General features: G+C 41.4%; 1 protein-coding gene across 3 annotated transcripts in view; it reads right to left on the reverse strand.

The window, feature by feature from the left end:
- Wdr33 (WD repeat domain 33) overlaps positions 1–7,477 on the reverse strand; it is a 130,528-nt gene that overhangs the window by 103,743 nt on the left and 19,308 nt on the right. For 2 of the 3 annotated variants that reach the window (XM_008821998.2, XM_029558110.1), the window contains exon 2: positions 4,206–4,337. The exons of the other annotated variant lie outside the window; for it this stretch is intronic. The gene's annotated coding sequence lies outside the window, so the exon portion shown is untranslated. The remainder of the gene's footprint in view (positions 1–4,205; positions 4,338–7,477) is intronic. 3 annotated transcript variants of the gene reach the window in all.

The following is a 7,477-nucleotide window of genomic DNA, read 5'->3' on the forward strand; positions in this document are numbered from 1 at the left end:
TCTAACCCAATTTTTATCCAAATCTCCCTTCTTAAGGTCTGTTGCCTACTATTCTTCTCCTTCAGGTTATTTCTTTTCCTTTACCTCACTGTTTCCTTACCCTTGTCCTGGTTAGCAATATGTTTTTAAGGTCTTCCGTGTCTTCACTGCTTGATACTCTTCACCATCAATGGTGTGCCACGGTTCATCTATGACCTACTGAAGGACATCTTGGGAGTGTCACCGCTATAAATATTATTACTTTTTTTTTTAATTTATGTGTATGCCTGTATTGCCTGCATGTAGGTTAAGTGTATCCATGTCCTGCAATGCCCTCAGAGGTCAGAAGAGGCTGTCAGATCCTCTGGGACTGGAGTTACGGACAGTTGTTAGCTGCCATGTGGGCGCTGGGATTCAGACCTGGGTCCTCTGTATGAGCAGTCAGTGCTCCTAACCAATGAGCCATCTCTCCAGCCCCAACCATAAAGATTATTTTTAATTGCAGTTTTAGGTTCACAACAAAATTGAATGGAACATAAGAATTACAAGACCCAGTTCTTCCCAACTCACACAGTCCTGCCCACTTCCACATCAATCACTGAATAGTAACAGCAATACTAATGTATCATACTAGTAGTAATATTACTGTATCATTAGCACCCAATGACCTTAAAGTACCTTAATGTTAACTCCTGGGGGTACATTTTGTGAGTTTTAACAAACATAAAATGACATGTACCCACCATATCACACACAGTATACTACGGAATTTATTTCACTGCCATAAAAAAAATCCTGCATGACAGGGCTGGAGATTTCTCAGCAGTTGATAGCACTGGCTGCTCTTAACAGAGGACCCAGGTTCAGTTCCCAGCAGTCACATGGGAACTAATAACTGTCCATGACTCCAGTTCTAGGGGATAGGACACCCTTTTCCTCCATGGGCACTGTACACACATGGTGCACACAGGCAAAAACACACACACTCATGAAATAAAAAAATATATATTTTTCTTCAAATCCTGAGTAAGGCCAAGGAGATGGCTCAATGGGTAAGAGCGCTTGCCATGCAAACCTGACCTCAGTCAGATCCCTATAATTGATATAAAAAACTGAATGCAAGAGCATGCATCTGTAATCCTAGCACTCCTACTGTGGGGTGGGAGACAGAAATAAGAGAATTGCCTGGAAGCTCACTGGCAGATAGCCTAGAATACCAGCAGGAAGAAGAATCAGGAGAGGCCCTGTCTCAAAACAAGGTAGAAAATGAGAACCAATTACCAGAAGTGTTCCTCTGACCTATAAACTCACACCATCTCACAAGTGCCCAGCACACACATCATATACAAACATCCACATATACCCTATACATACATAAATCAAATTCTTTAGTGTATTTTTTCAATTATGCATATGTATGCATGTTCTTCCTGGAGCTGGACTTACAGGTAGTTAAGAGATGCCTGATGTGGATCCTGTGAACCAAACTCAAGTCCTCCCAAGAGCAATACATACTCTTAAATGCTAAGCAACCTCATCAGTCTCCCATAAATAAAAATTCTTTATGCGGGGACACCAAGATGGCTCAGGCATTAAAGTCACCTGCCACCAAGCCTGACCACCTGAGTTGGCTGCCTAGAACCCACATGGCGGAGGGAGGGAACCAACTCCTGCAAGTTGTCCTTTGATTTCCACCCATGTGCCCTAGCAGTCACACAGAGGTAGATACACAATCAATCAATAAATCAATTAATCGTTTGGGGGGGTGGCTTTTTTGTTTTGTTTTGTTTTCTTGTTTTTAATTCTAGGCTGGAAAAATGGCTCAGATGTCAAGAGTGTTTGCTGCTCTTGTGTTAACTTCAGCTCCAGGTACCTGCAGCCACCTTCTGGCATCCCTGGGCACTTGCATGCACATGTGCATAGTATGCACATGCAAGACACGCATCCACATTTAACTTTTGTAAATCTTGTATGAACAACAAAATCCTCTATATTCTCTACCCATTTATTCCTTCCATCACCAAACCTCTGGCTACTTACCCTTTCACTTGCTTCATAGTTTTGTCCTTTTCAAAATGTCCTATGACTAGAATTATATAGCATGAAGGCTTTTCAGACTGGCTTCTTTCACTTAGTCATTTTTGAAGCAGTGTCTCATATCTCACTCTGTAGCCCGGGTTAGCCTCAACTCAACAGCAATCAGCCTGCCAAATGCTGGGATCACATACATAACTCACTACACTAAACTAGCAATATGCTTCACAGTCTGATAGTCACCATCATAAAGTTAATCTATGACCTAGTAAAGGACATTTTGGTTGCTTCCCAGTTTTTGCAGCAGAGCCACTACAAACATTAGTGTGCAGGTTTTGTTTTTCAATCTTTTTCTCTTGAGATAGGGTCTCCCTGTAACCCTAGCTAGCTTGGAGCTCACTATGTAAGACCAGGCTGGTCTTGAACTCACAGAGATCTGTCTGCCTCTGCTGGAATTAAAGGTGTGATAGAATTAAAGGCGTGTGCCACCACATCTGTCTTAGTGTGCAGACTTTTGTGTTATTTTCAACTGTTTTGTACTAACAAAAAGTACAATTGCTCTACTGTAATGTAAGAATATGCTTAGTTTTGTAAAAAACATCCAAACAGTATTCCAAAGTGGTTGTATGTTTGCATTCCCACCAAAAACAAATGACAACTCTTCTCCCACATCTTTGATGGCATTTGGCATGGCAGTACTACAATATGCATCCTAACAGGTGTGTAGCTTTTTATGTGTAAGTTGTTTGGGGGGAGGGGAACCTGTAGCTGCGTTTTGAGACAAGGTCTCATGTAGCACTGGCTAGCCTGATAATTGGCAGCCAATCTTCTGCCTCAGTCTCCCTGATTTTTTTTTTGGGGGGGGGGTCTTCTTGAGACAGGGTCTCCCTATAATCCCTGCTGATCTGGAACTCTCTATGTAGACCAGGCTGGCCTCGAATTCACAGAGACCCACCTCCCTCTGCCACCTGAGTGCTGGGAGTAAAGGCATGTGCCACCACACCTGGTTGCCTCCCTAGGATTTTTAAATGTATACAATCACCATTCCCAGAAGAGAATCTTTCCAATGTTTATCTAGGGTAAGGTAAGGTTTCTATTCACATCTTTTGGTCATTTTCTAATCAAGTTAGATTTCTTTTCTTATTGTTGAGTTTTATGAGCTTAACGTACATTTTAAACAACAGTCAACATTACAAAGATTTTTTTTTCTGTTTTTTCAAAAGATATACTTAGTTCATTTTATGTGTATGTTTATGTGCCTGAGTGTATGGATGTGCACTACGTGCATGTAGGCAATTGTGAGCTGCCATGTGCATGCTGGAAACTGAATGTAGGCTCTCTGGAAGAGCAGCAAATGGTCAGAAGAGGGCATCAGATTCCCAGGAAGTGGATTACAGGCAGCTGTGAGCCACCTAATATGCTGAGAACCAAACTCAAGTCTTCTAGAAGAGCAGTAAATGCTTTTAACCTCTGAACCAACACTCCAACCCTTACCCTGCATTTTTGTCTGGTAATTTTATTAATATTTTATATTTAGGTCTCTCATGCATATAATATTTATATACATATACACATACATAAAACACTGACATACATATATATATAAGCCACATATGTATACATGTGTACTTTTAAATCATACACATACATAAATACAAAACTTTTTTGATGTACTCCCCTCATATATGCTGGGCAAAGTACTCTACCACTGACTTACATGACTAACTAAACAAACTTTTGAGATAGGGCTCTGCTACGTTTCCCAAACTCATCTCCAGCTCCTGGGCTCAGATGAACCATTTCAACCTCCCAAGTAGCTGAGACTACATACAGTACATGCTACCTTGCCTAGTCTTAGTCTCTAATATAGTCTGAGTTAACCTCTATACAAAGTGCTACATGGTCTTCACATGTCACCCAAAATTTATGTATTGAAATTTAATCATCAACATGACCATATTTAGAGGTGGGCCTTTAGGAAATGAGAATAGAACCCCTTATGGATGGTTTCAGGGCTCTCATAAATTATCTTAATGCCCTTAATGATGGTACACACCTTTAATGCCAACACTCAAGGACTGAGGAAGAAGAATCAAGTCGGGGCTACCCAGTGAACCTCTATCTCAAAATATAAAAATAAAGCTAAAAAGCAAATAACAAAAATAAAAGGACTTAAAAGATAGTGTGCTTACTCTCTTTCACTCCCGCACATGAGGAGTCAACATTCATTTCTTCCAGAAGATATAGCAACAAGACATCATCGTGGAAGTAGACAGTGGTCTTCACTAAACACACCAACCTTGATCTTTTGGGTCTTCCCCAAACTGTGAGAGGTAAATTTCTACATGTCAGTCACTGTTTAACAAAAGCGGATATACTCTAAGGAATGCAACGTTAGACAATTTCAGTGTGCAAGCATCATAAAGTACGCTTACATAAATCTCAAACTCCCAGTACAATAAAAAGATTCGAGGGCTGGAGATATATGTTGCCTAGCATACAAAAAGCCCTGGGTTTGATTCCCAACATTGTATAAAACAGAACATAATGATTTACGCCCATAATCTCAGCACTTGGAAGGTAGAGGCAGGAAGGTCAGGGGTTTACAGTTACCCTTAGACACATAGTGACTTCGGGGCCAGGTTGGGATACAAGAGACCCTATCTCAAAATTGAAATAGATAAATCACCAGAAAAAAACATCTGAACTTCGTTTCCTTGTATGTAATGTTTTCAGCTATGAATTCAATGTATTTAATAGCTATAAGACTGTTCAGGCTGCTTCATTTTGAATTATTTCTTGTGGTTAAGTGGTAGAACACTCTCCTACCCTCTGTTTCATCCCCAGCACAATAACAACAATGGTGATAGTAGTGGTAGCAGTATCACAAAGAGGCAGATTAAAATCAGATTCCCATTATCTTTAAAGAATAAAGAATTAGGGGCTGGAGAGATGGCTCAGCAGTTAGTTAAGAGCACTGACTGGTCTTGCAGAGGACCCAGGTTCGATTCCCAGCACGCACATGGCAGCTACGAACCATCCTTAACTCCAGTACCAGGGGAATCTGAAGCCCTCTTCTGACCTCCGCGGCATTGCACAACATGGGTACACTCACATACATGCAGGCAATACACTCATACACATAAAATAAGAATAAAAAATATATTTAAAAAAAAGAATAAAGAATTTTGCCACCCATGGTGGCACATGCATTTAATCCCAGCACTGAGTAGGCAGATCTCTGTTGAGTTCCAGTTCAGCCTGGTCTACATAGTGAGACCCTATTTAAAAAACAGAATTTTTGTGAGAAACAACACACATCCTAGTTGTTTGACGATAATACATCAGAGAGCCAAGTATGGCAGCACACACCTTGAATTCCTACACTTGGGAGGTAGAAGCAGAGGCAGAGGCAGAGGCAGGAACAGGTGGGGATCTCAATGAGATCAAAGCCAGCCTGGTCTAGATAGAGTTCCAGGCCAGCTGTGCCTGCAGGGAGACCCTGTCTCTAAAAGACACCCCCCCCCTTAAAAAAAAGGTACAGCAGAAACTGCACAACCACAAGGCAGGAATCATAAAAGGCCCTAATAATAGATAAATCCACCTAATTTGACAGTCCAAAGTGAGGTAGAACTGACCTGACTAGAGCTAGTCAGAGCCACAGTTTCTCTACAACTGCAAATCATGGTAGAAGCACAGTTCCCTTGGTCATGTCCTATACTGTGTACTTTTGGAATTTTTCCTTCAAGTTTTGAAAAGAGTTCCTATCTTTGGCTTTCCTGATGTTGTTAATGGTTGTGAAAGTAGACTGGTCCATGACTTCTTGTTTTGGTCTGGAGACAGTCACTGGATATGGGGGTGTCTTAACCATCTTGCTTCTTGAATAGTTGCTTCTTTGGTAATTTGTGCTTTGACAGAATTAATTTCTCTGAAGTCATCTATTTTCAGGGCATAGAATTACTTATGATAACTTTTTTTTTTTTTGATCTTTTTGATACAAGGTCTCCCTGTAGCCATAGGTGACCTGGATTCCTTATGGAGACCAGGCTGGCCTTGAACTCAGGGATCTACCTGCCTCTGCCTCCCAAGTGCTGGGATTAAAGGTGTGCACCACCACATCCAGCTTATAATATACCTTATCATACCAGCAATCTTATACCTCTTATGTTTCCTGAGTCTCTTGACTACATTGAGAAGCCATGCAGACAGACAGACTGACTGACTGACTGACTGACTGACTGACTGACTGACTGACTGATCTATGTCATGGAGGTAGGTGAGCAAGCAAACTCTGGTGTTCGTTCAATGACAAAAATCACCTGAGTAATGTGTGGTGGTGCAGAGGCTGTTCCAAGTTTGAAGCCAGTCTAGACTACCTAGGGAAACAATCTCCAAAAAATAAAAGAAAAAATCAAAAGAGGCTAGGTATAGTAGTGCATATCTTTTAAAATATATGTTTATATTTTATGTGAGTGCTTTGCCTGCATGTAGGTAAACACACTCGTGCCATGCAATGTCAGTGGAGGCCAGAAGAGGGCATTAGATCTCCTGGAACTGGAGGTCCCAATAGCTGTTAGCCGCCATGGAAGTTCTGGGAACTGAACTGCAGTGCTCTGCAAAAGCAGCCAGTGCTCTTAACTGCTGAGCCATAGCTTCAGCCCCCAAATCTTGAGAGGTGGCTCAGCAGTTAAGAACACTGACTGTTCTTGCAGAAGACCCGGGTTTGAATCCCAGAACCGACATGGCAGCTAACAACTGTCCATAACTCCAGTTCCAGGGGATCCGACAGCCTCTTCTGTCTTCCACGGGCATTGCACGACATGGGTGCACTTACCTACATGCAGGCAATACATGCATACACATAAAAATAATAAATTTTTTTTAATTTTACAAAAAAAATAAATAAAAAGAATTTTTTTACACAAGTGCAAGTACCCTCAAAGGTGTTGGATCCCCTGAAGCTGGAGTTACAGAAGTTGTGAGCCACCCAACGTAGGTCCTAGGCATTAAACTCAGGTCCTCTGAAGAGCACTCACTATGCAGTCTTAACTACTGAGCCATCTATCTCTCCAGCCCTGACAGTGCACAACTTTAATCTCAGTACTCAGGAGGCAGAAGTAGTAGGACTGTCAAGAGTTACCATCCTGACCTACATATAATAGCGAGACTCTGCCCCCACTACATAAAAAAAAAATTTTTAAATAACATATTTCTCAGAATTTGTCCTCCATCATGACTATAATTCTATTCCAAAAGGATTATATAAACAGCAAAAATGCACTACTACTTCCCACTTAATATATAGCATATCTTCAGATATGCTATATATGCTTTTTTTTTTTTTTTTTGGTCCTTTTGAGACAGGGTCTCCCTGTAGCCCCAGCTGTCTGGCACTCACTATGTAGACCAGGCTGGCCTTGAACTCACAGAGCTCCACCTCCCCCTTCCCCCCCACTCCTGGGGT

Source organism: Nannospalax galili, unplaced genomic scaffold (genome assembly GCF_000622305.1).
Source record: "Nannospalax galili isolate Female #2095 unplaced genomic scaffold, S.galili_v1.0 scaffold408, whole genome shotgun sequence".
Classification (NCBI taxonomy): Eukaryota; Metazoa; Chordata; class Mammalia; order Rodentia; family Spalacidae; genus Nannospalax; species Nannospalax galili.